This window comes from Malaclemys terrapin, chromosome 7 (assembly GCF_027887155.1).
Source record: "Malaclemys terrapin pileata isolate rMalTer1 chromosome 7, rMalTer1.hap1, whole genome shotgun sequence".
Classification (NCBI taxonomy): domain Eukaryota; kingdom Metazoa; phylum Chordata; order Testudines; family Emydidae; genus Malaclemys; species Malaclemys terrapin.
The window spans coordinates 1,021,004-1,033,753 of NC_071511.1; the positions used below are offsets into that span (position 1 = coordinate 1,021,004).

The following is a 12,750-nucleotide window of genomic DNA, read 5'->3' on the forward strand; positions in this document are numbered from 1 at the left end:
TAGAAGTACCTCACTCTTTCCATCGCGTTTTGCAATAAGTGAGCATTTTCAATTTCAAGGCCTACTTTATGAAATCTCTTCCCCCTGGTTTTTTTTGTACAACTTCCTGCCTCTCAGCTCTTAGTTCATTTTTAATTAGGTTTTCCAACTCCTATGTACTTAGAAGGATCATTTGTCAAAATGTCAAAAATATCATTTTTGTCACAGCATTTCTTCCTACTGTGTCTGCCATCTTGTTTCCTGCTATCCTGATATGCGGTGAGATCTAGGCTCCCATCTGTGCCAAGTCTGCTGTTAGTAACAATATTTCATTAATTATATCATTTCTACTATCTGTATTCTCATTTTTGATTTCCAGTAGTCCTGTTAGTGAATCTAAGATGACAATGGAGGTAGGTAGCACATCCTGTATTCAGTATAACGCCAACATTATCTCTGCTAGTTCAACTGTCATAACAACTACAAAATTTGATCCTCTAATGGATCTCTTTGTTCCAAGTGATGGGACACAGAATGCTGTTCCCCACTCTCCACGTTCTCATCTTTAGACCAGTCTGTAAATATTGGGCAATGTTTGCTCCATTTTCCACACATATATTAATTTTCTATATTTAATAAATTTAGCTCTCCTTTTAATTGCATTATGTGGGTCCACATTTATATCTGGGGGGTGATTTTTCTCCTATAATGCATTTTACCATGGTTTTATATGCTAATTTCTGTAGGTCTTTCATAGAATCATAGAAACGTAGGGCTGGAAGAGACCTCAAGAAGTCATCAAGTCCAATCCCCTGCACTGTTGCAGGACAAAATAAATCTAGACCATCCCTTGCAGGTGCTTGTCCAACCTGTTCTTTAAAACCTCCAGTGATGGGGATTCCACAACCTCCCAGTGAAATCTGTTCCAGTACTTAAGTATCCATATAGATAGAAAGTTTTCCTCAATATCTAACCTAAATCTCCCTTGCTGCAGATTAAGCCCATCACTTCTTGTCCTACCTTCAGTGGACACTGAGAACAATTAACACAATGGTTCGCAACCTTTCCAGACTACTGTATCCCTTTCAGGAGTCTGATCTATCTTGCATACCCCAAGTTTCACTTCACTTAAAAACTACTTGTTTACAAAATCAGAGATAAAAATACAAGTGTCACAGCACACTATTATTGAAAAATTGCTAACTTTCTAATTTTTACTATATTATTATAAAATAAATCAACTGGAATATAAATATTGTACTTATATTTCAGTGTATAGTACATAGAGCAGTATAAACAAGTCATTGTATGAAATTTTAGTTTGTCCTGATTTCACTAGTGCTTTTTACACAGCCTGTTTTAAAACTAGGCAACTATCTAGATGAGTTGATGTACACCCTGGAAGACCTCTGCATACCCTGTTGTCAGGTCTGCCCTCAGTCCTCGTCTCTTGAGACTAAACATGCCCAGGTTTTTTAATCTTTCCTCAAAGATCAAGTTTTCTAAAGCTTTGATCATTTTTGTTTCTCTCTTCCGGACTCTCTCCAGTTTGTCCACATCTTTCCTAAAGTATGGCACCCATAGTTGGGCACAGAACTCCGTGTGAGGCCTCATCAGTACCAAGCAGAGTGGGACAATCACTTTCCATGTCTTACATATGACACTTTGGTTAATATACCCCAGCATATTAACCTTTTTTTGCAACTGTATCACATTGTTGACACATATCAAAATTTGTGATACACTATATCCCCCAGATCCTTTTCAACAGTACTACCACCTAGCCAGTTAATCCCCATTTTGTAGCATTTGAAAAGTCCTTCCTAAGTGTAGTACTTTGCACTTGTCTTTATTGAATTTCATCTTGTTGATTTCAGACCAATTCTCTAATTTGCCATGGTCATTTTTGAATTCTAATCTGTCCTCCAAAGTGCTTGCAACCTCTCCCATCTTGGTGTCATCTGCAAATATTATAAGCATACTCTCCACTCCATTATCCAAATCATTAATGAAAATATAGACTAGTAGTGGACCCAAGACTGACCCCTTTGGGATCCAACTAGATACAGCTTCCAAACTTGATAGTAAACCTTGAAAACAACTCTTTGAGTAGTTTTTCCACCAGTTGTGCACCAACCCTATAGTAATTTCATCTAGACCACATTTCCCTAGTTTGCTTATGAGAATGTTATGGGGGACTGTGTCAAAAACCTCACTAAAATCAAGGTATATCATGTTTATTGCTTCCTCCCATCCACTAGACCAGTAACCCTGTCCAAAAAGGAAATTAGGTTGGTTTGGCATGATTTGTCCTTGATAAATCCATGCTGGCTATTCCTTATAACCCTATTATCCTCTAGGTGCTTACAAATTGATCATTTAATCACTTGTTCCAGTATCTTTCCAGGCATCGAAGTTCAGCTGCTTGGTCTGGCAGTGCGAGGGGTGGGGTCCCGGGGGCTCCCCTGTGTGTGGATGACGGGGGGGTCCGGCAGTGCGAGGGGCGGGGTCCCGGGGGCTCCCCTGTGTGTGGATGACGGGGGGCCCCGGGGGGGGGTCTGGCAGCACGAGGGGCGGGGTCCCGGGGGCTCCCCTGTGTGTGGATGACAGGGGGTCTCCGGGGGGGGGGTCTGGCAGCACGAGGGGCGGTGTCCCGGGGGCTCCCCTGTGTGTGGATGACGGGGGGTCTCCGGGGGGTGGGGGTCTGGCAGTGCGAGGGGCGGGGCCCCGGGGGCTCCCCTGTGTGTGGATGACGGGGGGGTCCCGGGGGGTCCGGCAGTGCGAGGGGCGGGGTCCCGGGGGCTCCCCTGTGTGCGGATGACGGGGGGGGGGTCCGGCTGTGCGAGGGGCGGGGTCCCGGGGGCTCCCCTGTGTGTGGATGACGGGGGGGTCCCCGGGGAGGGGGGGGGTCCGGCAGTACGAGGGGCAGGGTCCCGGGGGCTCCCCTGCTCCCTGTGTGTGGATGACGGGGGGGTCCGGGGGGGGTCTGGCAGTGCGAGGGGCGGGGTCCCGGGGGCTCCCCTGTGTGTGGATGACGGGGGGTCCCGGGGGGGGGGTCTGGCAGCACGAGGGGCGGGGCCCCGGGGGCTCCCTGTGTGTGGATGACAGGGGGGGTCCCGGGGGGGGGTCCGGCAGTGCGAGGGGCGGGGTCCCGGGGGCTCCCCTGTGTGTGGATGACGGGGGGTTCCCGGGGGGGGGGTCTGGCAGCACGAGGGGCAGTGTCCCGGGGGCTCCCCTGTGTGTGGATGACGGGGGGTCTCCGGGGGGTGGGGGTCTGGCAGTGCGAGGGGCGGGGCCCCGGGGGCTCCCCTGTGTGTGGATGACGGGGGGGTCCCGGGGGGGTCCGGCAGTGCGAGGGCGGGGTCCCGGGGGCTCCCCTGTGTGCGGATGACGGGGGGGGGGTCCGGCTGTGCGAGGGGCGGGGTCCGGGGGCTCCCCTGTGTGTGGATGACGGGGGGGTCCCCCGGGGAGGGGGGAGGTCCGGCAGTACGAGGGGCAGGGTCCCGGGGGCTCCCCTGTGTGTGGATGACGGTGGGGTCCGGGGGGGTCTGGCAGTGCGAGGGGCGGGGGTCCCGGGGGCTCCCCTGTGTGCGGATGATGGGGGGGTCCCGGGGGGGGGGTCCGGCAGTGCGAGGGGCGGGGGCCCCGGGGCTCCCTGTGTGCGGATGACGGGGGGGGGTCCGGCAGTGCGAGGGGCGGGGTCCCGGGGGCTCCCTGTGTGTGGATGACAGGGGGGGTCCCCGGGGAGGGGTCTGGCAGCACGAGGGGCGGGGTCCGGGGGCTCCCCTGTGTGGATGATGGGGGGTCCCCGGGGGGGGTCTGGCAGTGCGAGGGGCGGGGGGTCCCGGGGGCTCCCCTGTGTGTGGATGACGGGGGGGTCCGGGGAGGGGGGGGTCTGGCAGTGCGAGGGGTGGGGTCCCGGGGGCTCCCTGTGTGTGGATGACGGGGGGGGTCCGGCAGTGCGAGGGGCGGGGTCCCGGGGGCTCCCTGTGTGTGGATGACGGGGGGTCCCGGGGGGGGGTCTGGCAGCACGAGGGGCGGGGCCCCGGGGGCTCCCTGTGTGTGGATGACGGGGGGGGTCCCGGGGGGGGGGTCCGGCAGTGCGAGGGGCGGGGTCCCGGGGGCTCCCCTGTGTGTGGATGACGGGGGGTTCCCGGGGGGGGGTCTGGCAGTGCGAGGGGCGGGGCCCCGGGGGCTCCCCTGTGTGTGGATGACGGGGGGGTCCCGGGGGGGGCCGGCAGTGCGAGGGGGCGGGGTCCCGGGGGCTCCCCTGTGTGTGGATGACGGGGGGGTCCCGGGGAGGGGGGGGGTCCGGCAGTACGAGGGGCGGGGTCCCGGGGGCTCCCCTGTGTGTGGATGACGGGGGGGTCCCGGGGGGGTCCGGCAGAGGGCGGCGCACACGGCGCCGGGTCGGAGCTCTGGGGGGACGGGGTCGGAGCTCTGGGGGGACGGGGGTGGCTCTAGGGGGACGGGGTCGGAGCTCTGGGGGACGGGGTCGGAGCTCTGGGGGGACGGGGGTGGCTCTGGGGGGACGGGGTCGGAGCTCTGGTGGGACGGGGGTGGCTCTAGTGGGACGGGGTCGGAGCTCTGGGGGGACGGGGTCGGAGCTCTGGGGGGACAGGGGTGGCTCTAGGGGGACGGGGTCGGAGCTCTGGGGGGACGGGGTCGGAGCTCTGGGGGGACGGGGGTGGCTCTGGGGGGACGGGGTCGGAGCTCTAGGGGGACGGGGTCGGAGCTCTGGGGGGACGGGGGTGGCTCTAGGGGGACGGGGTCGGAGCTCTGGGGGGCTCTAGGGGGACGGGGTCGGAGCTCTGGGGGGACGGGGGTGGCTCTAGGGGGTCGGAGCTCTGGGGGGACGGGGGTGGCTCTGGGGGGACGGGGTCGGAGCTCTGGGGGGACGGGGGTGGCTCTAGGGGGACGGGGGTGGCTCTGGGGGGACAGGGGTGGCTCTGGGGGGACGGGGTCGGAGCTCTGGGGGGACGGGGGTGGCTCTGGGGGGACGCGGTCGGAGCTCTGGGGGGACGGGGTCGGAGCTCTGGGGGGACGGGGGTGGCTCTAGGGGGACGGGGTCGGAGCTCTGGGGGGCTCTAGGGGGACGGGGTCGGAGCTCTGGGGGGACGGGGTCGGAGCTCTGGGGGGACAGGGGTGGCTCTAGGGGGACGGGGTCGGAGCTCTGGGGGGACGGGGTCGGAGCTCTGGGGGGACGGGGGTGGCTCTGGGGGGACGGGGTCGGAGCTCTAGGGGGACGGGGTCGGAGCTCTGGGGGGACGGGGGTGGCTCTGGGGGGACGGGGTCGGAGCTCTAGGGGGACGGGGGTGGCTCTGGGGGGACGCGGTCGGAGCTCTGGGGGGACGGGGTCGGAGCTCTGGGGGGACGGGGGTGGCTCTGGGGGGACGGGGTCGGAGCTCTGGGGGGACGGGGGTGGCTCTGGGGGGACGGGGTCGGAGCTCTGGGGGGACGGGGGTGGCTCTAGGGGGACGGGGTCGGAGCTCTAGGGGGACGGGGGTGGCTCTGGGGGGACGGGGTCGGAGCTCTGGGGGGACGGGGTCGGAGCTCTGGGGGGCTCTAGGGGGACGGGGTCGGAGCTCTGGGGGGACGGGGGTGGCTCTAGGGGGTCGGAGCTCTGGGGGGACGGGGGTGGCTCTGGGGGGACGGGGTCGGAGCTCTGGGGGGACGGGGGTGGCTCTAGGGGGACGGGGGTGGCTCTGGGGGGACGGGGGTGGCTCTAGGGGGACGGGGTCGGAGCTCTGGGGGGACGGGGGTGGCTCTGGGGGGACGCGGTCGGAGCTCTGGGGGGACGGGGGTGGCTCTGGGGGGACGGGGGTGGCTCTAGGGGGACGGGGTCGGAGCTCTGGGGGGACGGGGGTGGCTCTAGGGGGACGGGGTCGGAGCTCTGGGGGGACGGGGGTGGCTCTGGGGGGACGCGGTCGGAGCTCTGGGGGGACGGGGTCGGAGCTCTGGGGGGACGGGGGTGGCTCTAGGGGGACGGGGTCGGAGCTCTGGGGGGACGGGGGTGGCTCTGGGGGGACGCGGTCGGAGCTCTGGGGGGACGGGGTCGGAGCTCTGGGGGGATGGGGGTGGCTCTAGGGGGACGGGGTCGGAGCTCTGGGGGGACGGGGGTGGCTCTGGGGGGACGGGGTCGGAGCTCTGGGGGGACAGGGGTGGCTCTGGGGGGACGGGGTCGGAGCTCTGGGGGGACGGGGTCGGAGCTCTGGGGGGACGGGGGTGGCTCTGGGGGGACGGGGTCGGAGCTCTGGGGGGACGGGGTCGGAGCTCTGGGGGGACAGGGGTGGCTCTGGGGGGACGGGGTCGGAGCTCTAGGGGGACGGGGTCGGAGCTCTAGGGGGACGGGGTCGGAGCTCTGGGGGGACGGGGGTGGCTCTGGGGGGACGGGGTCGGAGCTCTGGGGGGACGGGGTCGGAGCTCTGGGGGGACGGGGGTGGCTCTGGGGGGACGGGGTCGGAGCTCTGGGGGGACGGGGTCGGAGCTCTGGGGGGACAGGGGTGGCTCTGGGGGGACGGGGTCGGAGCTCTAGGGGGACGGGGTCGGAGCTCTAGGGGGACGGGGTCGGAGCTCTGGGGGGACGGGGGTGGCTCTGGGGGGACGGGGGTGGCTCTAGGGGGACGGGGTCGGAGCTCTGGGGGGTCGGAGCTCTGGGGGGACGGGGGTGGCTCTGGGGGGACGGGGTCGGAGCTCTGGGGGGACGGGGTCGGAGCTCTAGGGGGACGGGGGTGGCTCTGGGGGGACGGGGGTCGGAGCTCTGGGGGGACGGGGGTGGCTCTAGGGGGTCGGAGCTCTGGGGGGACGGGGGTGGCTCTGGGGGGACGGGGTCGGAGCTCTGGGGGGACGGGGTCGGAGCTCTGGGGGGACGGGGGTGGCTCTGGGGGGACGGGGTCGGAGCTCTGGGGGGACGGGGGTGGCTCTAGGGGGTCGGAGCTCTGGGGGGACGGGGGTGGCTCTAGGGGGACGCGGTCGGAGCTCTGGGGGGTCGGAGCTCTGGGGGGACGGGGGTGGCTCTGGGGGGACGGGGTCGGAGCTCTGGGGGGACGGGGGTGGCTCTAGGGGGTCGGAGCTCTGGGGGGACGGGGGTGGCTCTGGGGGGACGGGGTCGGAGCTCTGGGGGGACGGGGTCGGAGCTCTGGGGGGACGGGGGTGGCTCTGGGGGGACGGGGTCGGAGCTCTGGGGGGACGGGGGTGGCTCTAGGGGGACGGGGTCGGAGCTCTGGGGGGACGGGGGTGGCTCTGGGGGGACGGGGTCGGAGCTCTGGGGGGACGGGGGTGGCTCTGGGGGGACGGGGTCGGAGCTCTGGGGGGACGGGGGTGGCTCTGGGGGGACGGGGTCGGAGCTCTGGGGGGACGGGGGTGGCTCTAGGGGGACGGGGTCGGAGCTCTGGGGGGACGGGGGTGGCTCTGGGGGGACGGGGTCGGAGCTCTGGGGGGATGGGGGTGGCTCTGGGGGGACGGGGGTGGCTCTGGGGGGACGGGGTCGGAGCTCTGGGGGGACGGGGGTGGCTCTGGGGGGACGGGGTCGGAGCTCTAGGGGGACGGGGTCGGAGCTCTGGGGGGACGGGGGTGGCTCTGGGGGGACGGGGTCGGAGCTCTGGGGGGACGGGGGTGGCTCTGGGGGGACGGGGTCGGAGCTCTGGGGGGACGGGGGTGGCTCTGGGGGGACGGGGTCGGAGCTCTGGGGGGACGGGGTCGGAGCTCTGGGGGGACGGGGGTGGCTCTGGGGGGACGGGGTCGGAGCTCTGGGGGGACGGGGTCGGAGCTCTGGGGGGACGGGGGTGGCTCTAGGGGGTCGGAGCTCTGGGGGGACGGGGGTGGCTCTGGGGGGACGGGGTCGGAGCTCTGGGGGGACGGGGGTGGCTCTGGGGGGACGGGGTCGGAGCTCTGGGGGGACGGGGGTGGCTCTGGGGGGACGGGGGTGGCTCTGGGGGGACGGGGTCGGAGCTCTGGGGGGACGGGGTCGGAGCTCTGGGGGGACGGGGGTGGCTCTGGGGGGACGGGGTCGGAGCTCTGGGGGGACGGGGGTGGCTCTAGGGGGTCGGAGCTCTGGGGGGACGGGGGTGGCTCTAGGGGGACGCGGTCGGAGCTCTGGGGGGTCGGAGCTCTGGGGGGACGGGGGTGGCTCTGGGGGGACGGGGTCGGAGCTCTGGGGGGACGGGGGTGGCTCTAGGGGGTCGGAGCTCTGGGGGGACGGGGGTGGCTCTGGGGGGACGGGGTCGGAGCTCTGGGGGGACGGGGTCGGAGCTCTGGGGGGACGGGGGTGGCTCTGGGGGGACGGGGTCGGAGATCTGGGGGGACGGGGGTGGCTCTAGGGGGACGGGGTCGGAGCTCTGGGGGGACGGGGGTGGCTCTGGGGGGACGGGGTCGGAGCTCTGGGGGGATGGGGGTGGCTCTGGGGGGACGGGGGTGGCTCTGGGGGGACGGGGTCGGAGCTCTGGGGGGACGGGGGTGGCTCTGGGGGGACGGGGTCGGAGCTCTGGGGGGATGGGGGTGGCTCTAGGGGGACGGGGTCGGAGCTCTGGGGGGACGGGGGTGGCTCTGGGGGGACGGGGTCGGAGCTCTGGGGGGATGGGGGTGGCTCTGGGGGGACGGGGGTGGCTCTGGGGGGACGGGGTCGGAGCTCTGGGGGGACGGGGGTGGCTCTGGGGGGACGGGGTCGGAGCTCTAGGGGGACGGGGTCGGAGCTCTGGGGGGACGGGGTCGGAGCTCTGGGGGGACGGGGGTGGCTCTGGGGGGACGGGGTCGGAGCTCTGGGGGGACGGGGGTGGCTCTGGGGGGACGGGGTCGGAGCTCTGGGGGGACGGGGGTGGCTCTGGGGGGACGGGGTCGGAGCTCTGGGGGGACGGGGTCGGAGCTCTGGGGGGACGGGGGTGGCTCTGGGGGGACGGGGTCGGAGCTCTGGGGGGACGGGGTCGGAGCTCTGGGGGGACGGGGGTGGCTCTAGGGGGTCGGAGCTCTGGGGGGACGGGGGTGGCTCTGGGGGGACGGGGTCGGAGCTCTGGGGGGACGGGGGTGGCTCTGGGGGGACGGGGTCGGAGCTCTGGGGGGACGGGGGTGGCTCTGGGGGGACGGGGTCGGAGCTCTGGGGGGACGGGGGTGGCTCTAGGGGGTCGGAGCTCTGGGGGGACGGGGGTGGCTCTGGGGGGACGGGGTCGGAGCTCTGGGGGGACGGGGGTGGCTCTGGGGGGACGGGGTCGGAGCTCTGGGGGGTCGGAGCTCTGGGGGGACGGGGGTGGCTCTAGGGGGTCGGAGCTCTGGGGGGACGGGGGTGGCTCTGGGGGGACGGGGTCGGAGCTCTAGGGGGACGGGGTCGGAGCTCTGGGGGGACGCGGTCGGAGCTCTGGGGGGACGGGGGTGGCTCTGGGGGGACGGGGGTGGCTCTGGGGGGACGGGGTCGGAGCTCTGGGGGGACGGGGGTGGCTCTGGGGGGACGGGGGTGGCTCTGGGGGGACGGGGTCTGAGCTCTGGGGGGACGGGGGTGGCTCTGGGGGGACGGGGTCGGAGCTCTGGTGGGACGGGGGTGGCTCTAGTGGGACGGGGTCGGAGCTCTGGGGGGACGGGGTCGGAGCTCTGGGGGGACGGGGGTGGCTCTGGGGGGACGGGGTCGGAGCTCTGGGGGGACGGGGTCGGAGCTCTGGGGGGACGGGGGTGGCTCTAGGGGGTCGGAGCTCTGGGGGGACGGGGGTGGCTCTAGGGGGACGCGGTCGGAGCTCTGGGGGGTCGGAGCTCTGGGGGGACGGGGGTGGCTCTGGGGGGACGGGGTCGGAGCTCTGGGGGGACGGGGGTGGCTCTGGGGGGACGGGGTCGGAGCTCTGGGGGGACGGGGTCGGAGCTCTGGGGGGACGGGGGTGGCTCTGGGGGGACGGGGTCGGAGCTCTGGGGGGACGGGGGTGGCTCTGGGGGGACGGGGTCGGAGCTCTAGGGGGACGGGGTCGGAGCTCTGGGGGGACGGGGTCGGAGCTCTGGGGGGACGGGGGTGGCTCTGGGGGGACGGGGTCGGAGCTCTGGGGGGACGGGGGTGGCTCTGGGGGGACGGGGTCGGAGCTCTGGGGGGACGGGGGTGGCTCTGGGGGGACGGGGTCGGAGCTCTGGGGGGACGGGGTCGGAGCTCTGGGGGGACGGGGGTGGCTCTAGGGGGTCGGAGCTCTGGGGGAACGGGGGTGGCTCTGGGGGGACGGGGTCGGAGCTCTGGGGGGACGGGGGTGGCTCTGGGGGGACGGGGGTGGCTCTGGGGGGACGGGGTCGGAGCTCTGGGGGGACGGGGGTGGCTCTGGGGGGACGGGGTCGGAGCTCTGGGGGGACGGGGGTGGCTCTGGGGGGACGGGGGTGGCTCTGGGGGGACGGGGTCGGAGCTCTGGGGGGACGGGGGTGGCTCTAGGGGGTCGGAGCTCTGGGGGGACGGGGGTGGCTCTGGGGGGACGGGGTCGGAGCTCTGGGGGGACGGGGGTGGCTCTGGGGGGACGGGGGTGGCTCTGGGGGGACGGGGTCGGAGCTCTGGGGGGTCGGAGCTCTGGGGGGACGGGGGTGGCTCTAGGGGGTCGGAGCTCTGGGGGGACGGGGGTGGCTCTGGGGGGACGGGGTCGGAGCTCTAGGGGGACGGGGTCGGAGCTCTGGGGGGACGCGGTCGGAGCTCTGGGGGGACGGGGGTGGCTCTGGGGGGACGGGGTCGGAGCTCTGGGGGGACGGGGGTGGCTCTGGGGGGACGGGGGTGGCTCTGGGGGGACGGGGTCGGAGCTCTGGGGGGACGGGGGTGGCTCTGGGGGGACGGGGTCGGAGCTCTGGTGGGACGGGGGTGGCTCTAGTGGGACGGGGTCGGAGCTCTGGGGGGACGGGGTCGGAGCTCTGGGGGGACGGGGGTGGCTCTGGGGGGACGGGGTCGGAGCTCTGGGGGGACGGGGTCGGAGCTCTGGGGGGACGGGGGTGGCTCTAGGGGGTCGGAGCTCTGGGGGGACGGGGGTGGCTCTAGGGGGACGCGGTCGGAGCTCTGGGGGGTCGGAGCTCTGGGGGGACGGGGGTGGCTCTGGGGGGACGGGGTCGGAGCTCTGGGGGGACGGGGTCGGAGCTCTGGGGGGACGGGGGTGGCTCTGGGGGGACGGGGTCGGAGCTCTGGGGGGACGGGGGTGGCTCTGGGGGGACGGGGTCGGAGCTCTGGGGGGACGGGGTCGGAGCTCTGGGGGGACGGGGGTGGCTCTGGGGGGACGGGGTCGGAGCTCTGGGGGACGGGGGTGGCTCTAGGGGGTCGGAGCTCTGGGGGGACGGGGGTGGCTCTAGGGGGACGCGGTCGGAGCTCTGGGGGGTCGGAGCTCTGGGGGGACGGGGGTGGCTCTGGGGGGACGGGGTCGGAGCTCTGGGGGGACGGGGTCGGAGCTCTGGGGGGACGGGGGTGGCTCTAGGGGGACGGGGTCGGAGCTCTGGGGGGACGGGGTCGGAGCTCTGGGGGGACGGGGGTGGCTCTGGGGGGACGGGGTCGGAGCTCTGGGGGGACGGGGGTGGCTCTGGGGGGACGGGGTCGGAGCTCTGGTGGGACGGGGGTGGCTCTAGTGGGACGGGGTCGGAGCTCTGGGGGGACGGGGTCGGAGCTCTGGGGGGACGGGGGTGGCTCTAGGGGGACGGGGTCGGAGCTCTGGGGGGACGGGGGTGGCTCTAGGGGGTCGGAGCTCTGGGGGGACGGGGGTGGCTCTAGGGGGACGCGGTCGGAGCTCTGGGGGGTCGGAGCTCTGGGGGGACGGGGGTGGCTCTGGGGGGACGGGGTCGGAGCTCTGGGGGGACGGGGTCGGAGCTCTGGGGGGACGGGGGTGGCTCTGGGGGGACGGGGTCGGAGCTCTGGGGGGACGGGGTCGGAGCTCTGGGGGGACGGGGGTGGCTCTGGGGGGACGGGGTCGGAGCTCTGGGGGGACGGGGTCGGAGCTCTGGGGGGACGGGGGTGGCTCTAGGGGGACGCGGTCGGAGCTCTGGGGGGTCGGAGCTCTGGGGGGACGGGGGTGGCTCTGGGGGGACGGGGTCGGAGCTCTGGGGGGACGGGGTCGGAGCTCTGGGGGGACGGGGTCGGAGCTCTGGGGGGACGGGGTCGGAGCTCTGGGGGGACGGGGGTGGCTCTGGGGGGACGGGGGTGGCTCTGGGGGGACGGGGGTGGCTCTGGGGGGACGGGGGTGGCTCTAGGGGGACGGGGGTGGCTCTGTTTGTACCGCGCCTGGCCCGGGCTCCCAGGCGCTACCACAGCGGAGACCCCCGGGGCGTGGGGCGCTCGGCCTGGGCCCCAATCCCCAGCGATGGGGGGTAACACCTGGGAGCGGGAAGCAAGGCCCGGCCACCCCCAGGCGCGGTGCCCCGCAGCCAGACTCCGCCCCGGGGCCGGGACCCGGTGAGCCGCGCCCCAGCCCGGCCAGGGGCGCCCCGCTCGGGGGGCGGAGATGGGGGGAGCGGGGCTCCCCGGGGCTCCCCTGGGCCGGGATTCGGGGCCGGCCGGGCCATGGCGGGAGGCCGCCGCCGGGGTCCCCCCCTCACCTCAGGGGCGGCAGCGGCCGGTCGGCGCGAGGCTCCCTCAGCGCGAGGCGCCAACCGCCAACCGCCAACCGCCGCCGGGCCCGCGCGCGACACCCCCCCGCCCCGCCCCGCCCCCACAGAGACCGCGGCCCCCGCCTTCCCCCCGACCCCCCCACTCACCCGCCCCACCGACCCCCCCCACTCACCCCCCAGCCCCACCGACCCCCCCACTCACCTCCCAGACCCAACACCCCCACCGACCCCCCCCAGTCACCCCAGCCC

The 12,750-nt window shown here is 70.1% G+C and overlaps 1 protein-coding gene across 3 annotated transcripts in view; it reads right to left on the reverse strand.

The window, feature by feature from the left end:
• Positions 1 to 12,544, reverse strand: part of IHO1 (interactor of HORMAD1 1) — a 52,082-nt gene extending 39,538 nt beyond the window's left edge. For 2 of the 3 annotated variants that reach the window (XM_054035986.1, XM_054035988.1), the window contains exon 1: positions 12,490 to 12,544. The gene's annotated coding sequence lies outside the window, so the exon portion shown is untranslated. Of the gene's footprint in view, positions 1 to 2,347; positions 2,429 to 12,489 lie in introns of those variants that run through there. The other variant, XM_054035987.1, reaches the window with a different exon arrangement.
• Positions 12,545 to 12,750: the final 206 nt, after the last annotated feature.